At 39.4% G+C, this 13034-nt stretch overlaps 1 protein-coding gene across 1 annotated transcript in view; it reads right to left on the bottom strand.

Annotated features, from left to right (window-relative positions):
* Positions 1-12831, bottom strand: part of PSD3 (pleckstrin and Sec7 domain containing 3) — a 461071-nt gene extending 448240 nt beyond the window's left edge. The window contains exon 1 of the transcript XR_013998104.1: positions 12796-12831. The gene's annotated coding sequence lies outside the window, so the exon portion shown is untranslated. The remainder of the gene's footprint in view (positions 1-12795) is intronic.
* Positions 12832-13034: the final 203 nt, after the last annotated feature.

Genomic DNA, 13034 nt, shown 5'->3' with positions numbered 1-13034 from the left:
AGAAGAAAGAGAGCAAGAAATTGAAAACTCTATTTGAAAAAATAATGACAGGCCTGGCTGGGCGTGGCTCAGCAGTTGAGCATCAACCTAGGATCCAGGAGATCACAGTTCAATTCCTGGTCAGGGCATATTCCCAGGTTGCGGGCTCGATCCCCTGTCGGGGGCATGCAGGAGGCAGCCAATCAATGATGACTCTCTCATCATTGATGTTTCAACTCTCTCTCTCCCTCTCCCTCCCTCTCTCTGAAATCCATAAAGATATATTTAAAAATAAATAAATAAATAAATAAATAAATAAATAAATAAATAAATAAAATAATAACAGATAACTTCCCCTTCCTAGTGAAAGAAATAGACTTACAAGTCCAGGAAGCACAGAGAGTCCCAAACAAGAGGAACTCAATGAAGCCCACAGCAAGACACATCATAATTAAAATGCCAAAGTTTAAAGACAAAAAGAGAATCTTAAGAGCAGCAAGAGAAAAGCAATTAGTTACCTACAAGGGAGCACCCATATTGTCAGATGACTTCTCAACTGAAACTTTGCAGTCCAGAAGGGAGTGGCAAGAAATATTTAAAGTGATGAAAAGCAAGGACCTATAACCAAGATTGCTCTACCCAGCAAAGCTATCATTTAGAATTTAAGGTCAGATAAATTGCTTCTCAGACAAGGAAAAGTTAAAGGAGTTCATCACCACCAGACCAGTACTACATGAAATTTTCAAGGGTCTCCTTTAAGAAGAAGCTAATGAACAAAAGAAACTGACAAACAATTAGATCCAGAGACACTGAAGCAAGCAACAGACTGTCATCTCAGAGGGAAGAGGGAAGGGGAGTGGGGGCTGGGAAGAGATTAACCAAAGAAGTTATATGCATATAATCATAACCCATGGACACAGAGAGTAGTGGGGTGAGGGCTTGGGGAGGGCGTGGGAGTGAGGTGGAGGGGGTCAATAGGGGGGAAAAATAGGACACCTATATTACTTTCAACAATACAGATAAATTTTTTAAAATAGTAATAAAATAAATAAAAGTAAAAGATACATTAAAAATTAAGTCTAAAAGAAGGAAAACCAAGGGACCATTTGAGCCTGATAAAATCAATATCTTTACTTCCTCAAAAAAATAACAAAATAAAACAAAAAACAGTACATTGGGCTTTTAATGAGTGCTGGAAATCAACTTTACTAAGATGTAAATGAGTGCAACATGAAATGAATTTTGGAAGTCTAAAACTGAGCTACCTCTCTGATTAGGTTTCCTTCTTTACTGATACCATGGGGGCAGGAAGGGCTTTTGGAATTCCCCGAGCTTCTGTGACAAGTTTTCTGCTGCCCTCCCTCAGGGTGATGAGATGTACACAAGTCTTCTTTACTACTTTTAAAGAATTTGTTTCCCTTTCAGTTTAGTATTTGCACAACTTCTGTAATCTGTATCTTCTGTTCTTTAGAAGAAAGTTGAAAGTGCAATTTTTCGGAGGTTATTAATGGTTTCCAGCAAAATAGTCCCATGAGCAAAAAGGAAGGAAGGGCAGAAAAGAAAGCGGAAGAGGAAGGAAGGCTTAGTTAAAATGAGAAGTAGGCAAGTAACTAGTGTTTACACATGAATCTGCAGCATAAATGAGTGCTCTAACTTTGGAGAAGCCTTTGAGGGAATATACCCAGAAACTACAGGAAGGCTCCATTGAGTGATTTCCTTGATATTGAGTTCTCAGTGCTGTGGTAAAGAGGTATTACGTACCTTTTCCTAAGCACTGCTGTTTTCTAAATAAAAGATACAGTACTTGTCCCTCAGAAATATTTTATGCAATGACTCTTCACTGAGAATGGAATGTTCTGCCACATCTTCTACTGGGAAATGGGACTCGGGGCTCATAGACTCAATGTAGCAAAATGTCAAGCCAGTATTCATCTTAAATTAATCTAAAGGGCCCAGAGGCAAGAACTGCTCCAAGGTTTTACATATCCTCATAAAACCCTCTTTTGTTCCGATCCCTTTCAACAGCCAGCACAGAACAAAGAGAATGACCAAGGCCTTTGTCACCAGAAGTCACTTCCTTCCTTTATTAGGGCCAGGCAAGAAGGGAAACAAAAATGTCAACTTCTGGAGTTGAGCGCCAGATATTTTGAAGCCTTCTAATTTCTAGAATACCCTAGGGAAAAAGCAACAATGGAAACCACAGGACAATCCATGCCTAGAAGTGTCACTTAAGAGAACAGGGTAGAAGCCATTGCCAAGTCCATCTCCTCAGCCCCGATTAAAACTGACCCCAGGAAAGAACCATAGGTGACATTTGAGGGTGAAATTAGGTGGAGAGGGAGAAGAGAGCTGCCTCACAGACCCGAGGGAGGAGTCTTCAGAAGCGAGGTTGTAGTGAGGTCCGGTAAGACGACCGGTGAAAAGGGCACTGGATTTGAGATCATGCATGACCTCTGCTATGTCAATTTCAGTCAGGCGGTGAGGACAGGAACCAGGTCACGAGGCATTGAGAAGAACATGGACAAAGAGAAACCAGTGACTCTAGAAAACACTACCAAGAAGTTTGGCAGTGAAACAAAAGAGAGGGAAAGGGAAGCAACTGGACGGAACAGTGTGACATTAGGGAAGGAAAATACTTGTACACATTTATAGGCAGGGACAAAGAAATAAATAGAAGAGAGAAACAGAGTAGGAAAACTAATAAAATAAATCCCCAGAGATGGTGGGAAAGTAGAAAGATCATTAGCAAAAATGAAAAAATTGGTTTTGGAAAGTAATGAAGGACCTTTTCTCTCTAAGATAGGAGGGAGCATAAGATGGGTAACTTTGGAAATGGACAAGAGGGAAACTGAGGCATGAAGATGCCTCATAGCTTCTTTTCTGAATAACCTTGGAAGCCAGGCTCTCCGTCAAGAGCAGACATGGCTAAAAGAAATGGGAATGGAAGTAAACAGAATTTATGTACAGATGTATGGGCACTCGTCTCTAGGGACCAAAGCTTAGAAAAGGAAAATATACACACATTTATTCAAAGCTTCTTTGTCCAATCACTACATTCTTTTGGTAAAACAAGGAGAAAAGTGGGGCTCAAAGTGATGAAGAGGCAGAAGCAGAAGTGACGTTGATTGGCACCACTTTTGACTGAAAGAGAAACCGCAGTTGATGGGGACCTCAGATCTGAGTGGGACATGGTTGTCTCAATTGCTCTCACAGGGGACAAAAATAACATTAACCCAAGGCAAGGTGATGGCTGTCTTCACTCTCGGGCTCTCTCAGCCATCACTGTTGAGAAAACTTGTCATAACCTCACTTCAGCTGTCCCTGGCCTGCTTGCTTGGCTCAAAACGGGGAAGCAGAGTGCAACCCCAACTACCCCACTGAATCCCCCTTGAGGTTCTAATTTCCAGCTTCTGCCAAAGCAAGAAGAACACAATGTCAAACTCAAGTTCGAGAGCAAAGGGAATAAGCCTCAGCAGAGCACCAGGTAATATACCCTGCTTTCTGGCTGCTTTCTACAAAGCTTAGAAACAGTAAGCTCTAAGAAGCTAAGGTTTCATTAGAAATGGGAAAATGTTCAGCTTATCATATAGACACTGAGCTAATGTGTATAATAATCCTTTATAAAATATTAAACCTAAAATGTGTGCGATCACAAAATGTTTGAGTATACAAACACTAGCCTAGAACACTGGTTATGTTTCCAATAGATAAGCTGCCACCAGGTAGAGTGGTGTTTTAAAGTTTGGATACACAGGTGAGCTGTGTACGCTTTCTAGCTAAGAAGTAACATACTTATTCATAATTCATTTCTCCTTTTCTAAAAATACATTAAGAGAGGAAAAAAATGTTTACCAACTCGCATAACCAACATAAGCGGATACAGAGCAAGATTTAAAGAAATTCAAACACCCAGGTATATTTTGGTACTGAATAAACTAGAATTCAAGTTGAATACTTCTGACTTTAAAACTCACTGAGCCTTTTCTTAAGATCGGAAATTTCCTAAGATTTATATGTTATATATACAGAACAATCTCAATTACTTCCTTATTCTAATTACTAGGACTTGATCAGTATCTATCTCCTAATTATTCCAAGAATCTAAATTCCCTGAATCTCCCTTTCTAAGAGAAAGTTACTTCCTCTCTGCTCCAAACCCCTGAGTATTCTCTTCCTTATGGCTAGCAGAAGAAAGAAAAGAAAAACCCTCACGGTATATACCATATTTTCTTGTGTCTTCCTCTTGTTCTATCATAAGAGTCCCCTGGCAATTAAGTTACTAACTTCCTTTGAATGCCTCCCTTCTTTATTTTCAAATTGTATGTTGCATCAAATAATTTCTTTGCTTGAGACTCTTAGTCCTAAGAGACTTCTTTTCTTCTTATGCAGTTTAATTGAAATATAACCGACACACAGCATTGTACAAGTTTAATGTGTACAGCAGTACAGTGATTTGACTTACATACATCGTGAAGTGATTGAGAGACTTCTTAATGGGTCAAATATTTTTTTCTAAACATTTTAAGGTCACACCCCCAAAAAAGTGTTTTTAGCAAAGCTATTCAGTAGTTTCTTAAAATATCTGTTTAGAAAAAATAACTAAAACCACTTTATTACATCTTCCATTTTTTTTCATTTTACACATGAGTACATTATGGCAAACTTATTTATCTCTAAATTTACTTATGTATTGAGGCAATTTTATTTGTATCGCCACTCATTAAAGTCCCTACCTTATAAGACAGCTGTGACAATTACAATTAATGTAAATGAACTACATGTGATGTAAAACACTTAGGAAAGTGCCTATAAGTCAGCAAGTGCTTAGAAAATGTTAGTTACTATTATCATTCCAGGATTAGGAAAATATTGATTATCTATTCTAATAGTTGGCCTGTATTTTCTACCTAAGAAATCAATAAGGTTTTGTGTGTTTTTTGAGAAGTCACTTGAAAGTCAAAAAAGTTAAAGATATTAAACTCCTTGCTTAAAAGTGAGTGGGAATTGTGGTTAACCAAAAATTTCCTATGAAAACTTCGGATGTATGTGTGCGTATGGCATAGAACAAACCACAAGGCTAAACATGAGAGGCAAACTATAGAGAAAGCTTCTGTTTGCCACCATTCCCTAAACAGGGCTCTCAAACTCTAAACTATCAGCTTCTGCGATGCTTCATCCAACAAAATATGTTGAGCTCATATTATTCATGACTTTTCCTGAAGTATGGCTCCAGGAAAACTGTGTGAGTCAGAGTGTGCTCTTGGTAACTATTACAAAGAATAAAACGTAGTAAAAATTATAAAATATTGCAGCATTTCCCCAATACTGTGCTAGATTAGACAGTTTTCAGAATGTGGGGAGTCGGAAATGAAACCTTTCATAAATGGAGATTGCATAGTTTAGTGTAAAAGTACAAGTTTCAATCAAACTACAGGCTATTTCCAGGGGCGCATCTAGAAAGAAACCAAACAGGTTACAGGAGCCCAAGTACGTGGTCCATCACTTGAATGGTGGGGAATTTTTTTTCCTACAAAGGTCTATTGACTGTACTGGGTATTTAAAAGGAAATCAACTGAAGACTTCATGTAAGTTCAAAGCAATCCAGTTTTGGAGAGAATGATATAAAATAATCCAATCATTTTGCTAACTAAGATTAGACGATGCAGAACCTTACTTAACAACAACAGTAATCTAAACTATATTTGGAAAGGCAGAGAGGGTGAAGGAAAGGACAAAGGAGACACGAGGGGGACCAAGAAACGAGAAGGAAAGGAGGAGAGAAGAAGAATGGGATCAGAAAAGTTTCACATAAAAAGGAATAGAAAAACTTTAGGAAAGTTACCAACAGAGGCAAAGTGGTACAGGGGGACAATGAAAAGAGCTCCTTCTCCATTAACGAAAAAGAAGGAAAAGATTTTGCTGGATATTACAAAGTGCCCCTCTGGGGGGATTTTCCCAGTTTGCATATACACTGGCATTATATAAGAGTGCCTGTCTTGCCTTCTCCAGAGAATATATTATCTGACTTTGGAATGTTTGCCTATCTGATACATGAGATGTGGTGTCTTGGCGTAGCTTGTTTTTTAACTTCTTATTTAAGTATAATATACATACAGAAAAGTGTACATATCATAAGTACACAGATGGTAAGTTTTCCCATGTAACCAGCACACTGATGAAGATACAGGAAATCCCTAGCACTCTAGAAGCCCCCCTGTGTTCTCTTAGTGAATCTTAATTTATATTTCTCTTACTTTGAGCAAAGGTAAGCTTCTTTTTATATTTTTAAGAGATGTTTGCATTTTTTAAATTTTCTATTTAAATATTTTGTCATTTTTCTATGGAATAAACCACAGTATGATATATAAGAAAGCCACAAGGTTTTTAGAATTGTACTAGTAGAAACAGCATCAACTGGGAGAGGAAAGGATTAAAACATTATAAAGTAAAAATAACTTGGAACCCCAAAACTTCTACAGACAGGAAACAGAATAAGAAAAGTACTCAGCTACAAACATGGGCTACATTTTATTCAAAGGGAGGAATAAAGAGCTCAGAGAGCAGAGTCAAGGGCGGTAGAGAATCATTCTTAGAGTAATAGGCTTGAGCCCTAAGCAAGAACCTGGCAATAGGTGCCTGATAGGTTTTTAGAATTGCTGTGTTCTTTCTGTTTTCCCCCTTTTTGAATGGGAACATCTATATAACAGTTAGTCTATGCTTATCATTGGGATGTGGATCACTGTAGTCAACGAACAAACTGTAGAATATTGTATTTTCCAAAAATGGACAACATTCCTGACCCTACATACTCTTTAGAACTTTTCAATTCTCCCATCAAGAGATAGAGTCTATGTCTCCTCCCCTAGAACTTCACTGTGATTTGATGACTGTCTCAATGAATAGAATATGGCAGAAGTGACACAAATGACTTTCAAGGCAAAGTCATTATAAGGAATATAATTTCCTCCTGGCTCTCTCTCTCTCTGAAGACACTAGCCTTTGGAGCCCTGAACCACCATGTAAGAAGTCTGAGGCTGCTGTGCTATGAAGAAGCACAAAGTAGTCATGAGGAAAGATCACGAGATGCCTGGCCAGTCCCCAGGTGCTCCAGCACACTACTGATCCCACAGCAGCAGCAGCAGACTGTGAGCCAGAACTGCTCAGCTGAGCCACTCCCAAATTCCTGATTCACAAAAACCATGAGGAATACTACATCAGAGTCATTATTTTAAGACATTAAATTTTAGGGGTATTTGTTATGCAGCACTAGATAACTTAAACAGATATTGATCCTTGCTCACAAAATAAGATAATTCCAATTCTGTACTGAATTTAAACTCAAAAAGATACTCAGGAATGGTGTGTGAGAAACAGCTCAAGTTTTAGAAATTCATTCTGGAATGCAAGAGATGTTAGTTAATTTCATACATATTCATTTATAATTTAGTTATCTGAGTGCCTTACATTCAGTAAGACATAATGCTTGAATTTTCTAGCCAACATTTATTTAATTGGTATGAGACTTTAATTGTTTCTACAGAATTAAGCTAGGTTTTGAAAAAATTTGGTCAGCACAAATTAAGATAATAAATAATAAGAATTCCAAGCATGCTAGGAATAAAATTGGAAATACTGTTCTCAGATCTTCAGCAGTTATAAACTTTGCTCCTAATGGAAATGTTAAAGAAGCCATGTGATAGAAATTATTCTCTGACTCAAAATATTCCTTTTAAGCAAAACTGGACAAATTTATCTAAAGAAAGCTGGGACTTGATAGTTTTGAAAGCTCTAATTTCATCATTTGATATTGCCAAGGGCCAAAACATAGTCACTGGAAATAATTTTATTATTCTATCACATTAAAAAATAGCACAAAACTTTTGCCTTGACCACGTTAGTAAAAATACTGGTTTATGTAATTTCGATACAGAATAATATCTGAGCTGACTTGTGAGCATAGAAATGGCATTAAATTACTGAGGCAATAAAGTGCCACTGATGCTGTAATTCGATTATAGAAAGTTAGTGTTTGACTAACTTTTTAAATGGTTAATGTGATTTTCTTCTGAAAGCTTTTGGAGTCTCAGCACATTTCATCATATTCTATGCGTGTCTCCTCTTTCTCATTAGTGGTTTTATTATTAATTTTAACAGGCGATTAGGAGGACTTGTTTTGTTTCAGTTTTTCCCCAAAGACTGAAAAATAATAGGTTTCGGGTACTGCCAAATTTCAAAGACCACCTAGACGAGGCATGTAAGAGCTGAAAGCTGCTTTTATAAAGCTTAACCTATCACCTGACTCAAGCTGTAAAAAGACTGGGTATGAAGAGGAAGAGAGATTTCTTCGGATCAAGATGTGGTGCACTGTGCCTCCTCCGACACCTATCATGGGAGGAGGAGGGGAGGCTTTCCCACAACCATAACCCAAGTGGGAGAGGAGCCTCAGTAGAACCACATGGAGAGCTTGGCACAAGCATGAAGGGTGGCCTGAGATGCGCTACTACATCAGCCTGACGCGGCAGAGCAGAGAAGGGGCTGCCTTAGGCGTACACTGCCCTCCGCCAAGGGATGGCTGGACACAGCTGCACATCTCTTTCCTTGGGTCAGTGGAGCAGCCCAGAGATGAGAGGCAGACAAAATCACTTATAAAAGGGGCTGTTTCCCCAAAGCTTCTGCTGGGGGGCAAGCCTACCTCGCCACAGCAGAACGAAACTGGACCCAAGCCTTAGTCAAAGGGACTGAGCATTAGAAGTTGGTAATAACCACCAGGCAAGTCAAGATCCACCTCACTGAAGTTCAGTTGGAGGTGCCCAGAGGGATTCTTTAAAAGCTCATGAAAGCTCCCTCATCCCCCAGAAAATGAATCAGCTGTGGAAATCCATCACACTCAGAGAATACTCACAACATATCAGCTTAGAGTTGGACCATCAAGAGCTTCCATGTGCCTCATCTCCCCTTCCTGGGTGTATCAGATTAGCTTTCTACAGTGGTGGTCCAGGTAGAGATCAAGCAGAAGAGCAAGATGGGAACAGAGAGCAGAAGTGCATTAACCATGCCTTTTTATTTCTGCATTCCTCACACTTTGATATCTGGGACCTTGCTGACCCTAGAGGCACTGCCCTTCCCAAGGCTAGATAATTCCCAGAGACTTGCCTGGGAATGTACCTTTCATCTGCAAACCAGCCAATCCAAAGCCCATACCCTGCCATTATCCCCCTGCCCTAACCACCCAGGATCAAGTACCAGAAAATTAGAGACAGCCCTTTTATACCCCAGAGCCTGCGGAACCTATTCAAGCCAATCCTAAACCCATTTACCTGCCTTGCCCATTCCCATGGAAACCACAATAGGGACACTTGACCAATTTTCCCCTTACTCCCTCTACCTGAACCAACCCCGTGTTGCCCCGTGGGGCTCTGTGTGCCATGCCACACCTCTTACTTCTAGGAAACTGTGAGTAAACACTTCTCCCTTTGTGACAGTCATTTCTCCATCTGCATGTCCTACCATACCTGAGTAAAACAAAATTCCGGCACTCTATAAACAGGAACCCACCCCATTATAGGCTCCCCTGTATGAAACAGGCCGTAGGGAGGAAGAAGCCTCTCTTTTGAATGAGGCTTGACACTTGGTTATTTCACTAGATTGGACATTTAATTACAGACATGAGACTTCTTATAACTAATGGTGACAGAAGATGCTTTGTTCTCAAGGGCTAATATGGCCTGGAAAAGCTATAGGATCCACCTGAGAGTCTGCCAGCTTCTGGGAAGAAACTGCATTTGCTACAAAACATGTCTTAAGGGAACCTTTAGTCTGTAGTATAAGATTTTAGCCAGAGTTTGCTGAGCTACTGTATTTGGAAAACAGTGCGCCCGATCTGTTGCAGCACCTTTAGGCCACCATGTCATCCCTGCCCAGCTCAGCCAGTGCATCTATGTACACTCTTTGTTAGCAGAACCAGTTCAGAACCATTCGTCATGATCCCTGCCTTTCCTCCTTCTACTCTTAACCCATCACCAACTTTCCCTCCAGCTTCCAACTTGTCTCCTTGCCTTGATCCTCACATCCACATACCTGTCCTCCTTACTGTGCTCTTAATGCTCTAGTTGCATTCTCCACTTGAGTCTCCAACTCACTCCTCCTGGATCAAATTCACAGCCACCCCAGTAAGCCCCAGTTTCTCTCATGGCCAAGATTCTACCATTGCTTGGGCAAGACTAACCCAATCACAGTCATACGCCACTTAATGACAGGGGTATGTTCTGAGAAATCATTGTTAGGTGATTTTGTAATTGTGCAAACATCACAGAGCGCACGTACATAAACCTAGATGGTTTATAGCCTACTACACACCCGGGCTACACGGCATGGCCTGTTGCACCGCATGTCATTGTACTGAATACTGTAGGCAATTGTAACATAATGGGAAGTTTTTGTGTATCTAAACATAGAAAAGGTACAGTAAAAATACAGTATAAAAGTTAAGAAATGGCACATCATATATATGGGGGATATGCTATGAATAGAACTTGCAGGTTTGGCAGTCGCTCTGGGCGAGTCACCGAGCGAGTGGTGAATGAATACGAAGGCCTAGGACATTAGTGTGCTCTACCGTAGACTTCATAAACACTTAGGCTACACCAAATTGATGAAACAACACTAGATTAAATCCAGCACAAGAGAAAATCATGCAATCAAGAGACACAGTAAATGGGAGATGTATGAGGCTGCTGCTGGCATAACAGCATATTGTTTTACAAAAAACTCTTTTTGTATAAGTAGAAAGAATACACTCTAAAATAACAATAGAAAGTATAGTATAGTAAATCCATGTCGGTAGTATAGTCATTTATTGTCATTATGAAGTATTATGTACTATATGTAATTGTATTGCTATACTCTTATATGATATGGGGCAGTGTGTTGCACTTGGATATTATGATGGCTATGATGTCACAAGGCAATAGGAATTTTTCAGCTCCATTAGGATCCTATGGGACCACTGTCATAAGTGATCCATCACTGACGGAAACATCATTACCCAGCAATGACCGTACAGCGTTCAAGTTCACTGGCTGACCCGTATGCTTTACAAAGAGCAGGAAGCACCTTCTCCTCTCTCTCTCCATACACAGCAATTCTGCATAAAATCTCAGGGGGTTCATAAACCTTCTTAGGTCCACCAATGGATGAACCGTCTAGAATCCCATAGATCCCCTTAGGGTTTCTCTAACTTGGTTGGGATTCCCTTCTGAAAATTTCATTCCCTCCTTTTCAAAGACAAAGAGAGAGCTTCCAGAAAAGAGACTGAGAAGGCTCCTTTCCTTCCCTCATCCCAGGGAAGTGAAATTCCCAGGATAGAGAGGGAGGGAAATCGCATCTCATGACTAGAAGACTTCTTCCTGAGAAACTTGTCTTTTCAGTTTATACACAAAAGGACATCCTTGGACAGTCCTCCCCTCCCCCAACACTTGTTCCTGAAATCTCACTCCTATGTTTATAACCTGCTCATTTACCTAATGAGATTATGCAATTAGTCTGAAATGTAGCCTATGTTCACAGTTTCTAACATTCTGATACTTAATCATTGTTATTAATTATAATACTCTGCTTAGGAACATATAGCATAACACAAATGGCATGCTTTCTAGTAGTTGTCTAAGTATCTATAAAGTATGCATTTTGTGTAGTTATCATTTGTCTTTAAAGGGAATTTTGACATTTCCGGCGGTTAGGAACTGCCCTGCATGGTAGCTGGTTACCTGATCTATCTGCTTAACAAGTTTCTCTTTGACATTTAATAAACTGCAATGGCAATGATTTCACAATGATTCCTTTCCTTCCCTCATCCCAGGGAAGTGAAATTCCCAGGATAGAGAGGGAGGGAAATCGCATCTCATGACTAGAAGACTTCTTCCTGAGAAACTTGTCTTTTCAGTTTATACACAAAAGGACATCCTTGGACAGTCCTCCCCTCCCCCAACACTTGTTCCTGAAATCTCACTCCTATGTTTATAACCTGCTCATTTACCTAATGAGATTATGCAATTAGTCTGAAATGTAGCCTATGTTCACAGTTTCTAACATTCTGATACTTAATCATTGTTATTAATTGCTTGATGAGGGCAAAGGACCATATAAAGGCCAGCTTAGTGGGTCGGGTTACAAAAATAAAGGCAATTTCTATGGGTAAGTAGAAAGTAAAAAGTTGTCTTTTCTACCTCTTTTTTTCTTTTTAAGTTTAAATGTCCAGCTTTTCTTTGACAATACATGAAATATTATTCTAATATTGTTATTGTTCACAGGTTTCCTTTATAATGTATTTGTCATCAACTCAATATTTTGGTTATAGTTTTGTCTCTTTAACACTGAAGATATTATTAAATAAAGGGAAAAAACAACATTTTAAAAAAATTGGAACTACACCGCCTTAAATCAGGATAGACTTGAGTTTTCTAATAAAATCATCCCTTGGTTATATTTATGAAAATTCTACATAGCCAGTCAGTATTTCAGAATATATTGAAAGAAAAGCATGATTCACAGGTCATCATCCTACCTAGATCCTCAAATGCCAAGCCTCTGGACATTTAATTTTATGCTGGAGTAGATTTAGATAGTAAAACAAGAATATTTTTCTTAGCCTTGCAAAATGCCCCGAATGGTTTGTCCCACCACATGAGAATTCTTATTTTTACATGGTCATGGTTACAGAAAAGTTAGCATTTTTTAGGACCCAAACACTTCTCCCTAAAATAATATTCTTGTAGAGTTTTTCTTCACATGAAAGCTTCCATGCTACCAGTGACTTACCAGGCTTGCGTCTGGTCAAGTTCTTGGAGAGGTTCCTCTCTGCTTTGAGGTTGTGTCTGAAACTTGGAACGTGAAATGCATCTGGTTACGCTGCCTGGCGTCACTGACTGCTTAGCCCATGGGACTCGACCACAGAGCAAAAATCCCAATCTCTTCCTTCTGTAAAATCTTCCAACTATTTTCTTCCTCCTTCCCCTTCTCTTCTACACTTCAGAGAAACCACACAGTCTTGGTTGACT

This window comes from Miniopterus schreibersii (assembly GCF_964146895.1).
Source record: "Miniopterus schreibersii genome assembly, chromosome: 2".
NCBI classification, from domain to species: Eukaryota; Metazoa; Chordata; class Mammalia; order Chiroptera; family Miniopteridae; genus Miniopterus; species Miniopterus schreibersii.
This window is presented reverse-complemented; position numbering and strand designations above follow the sequence as displayed.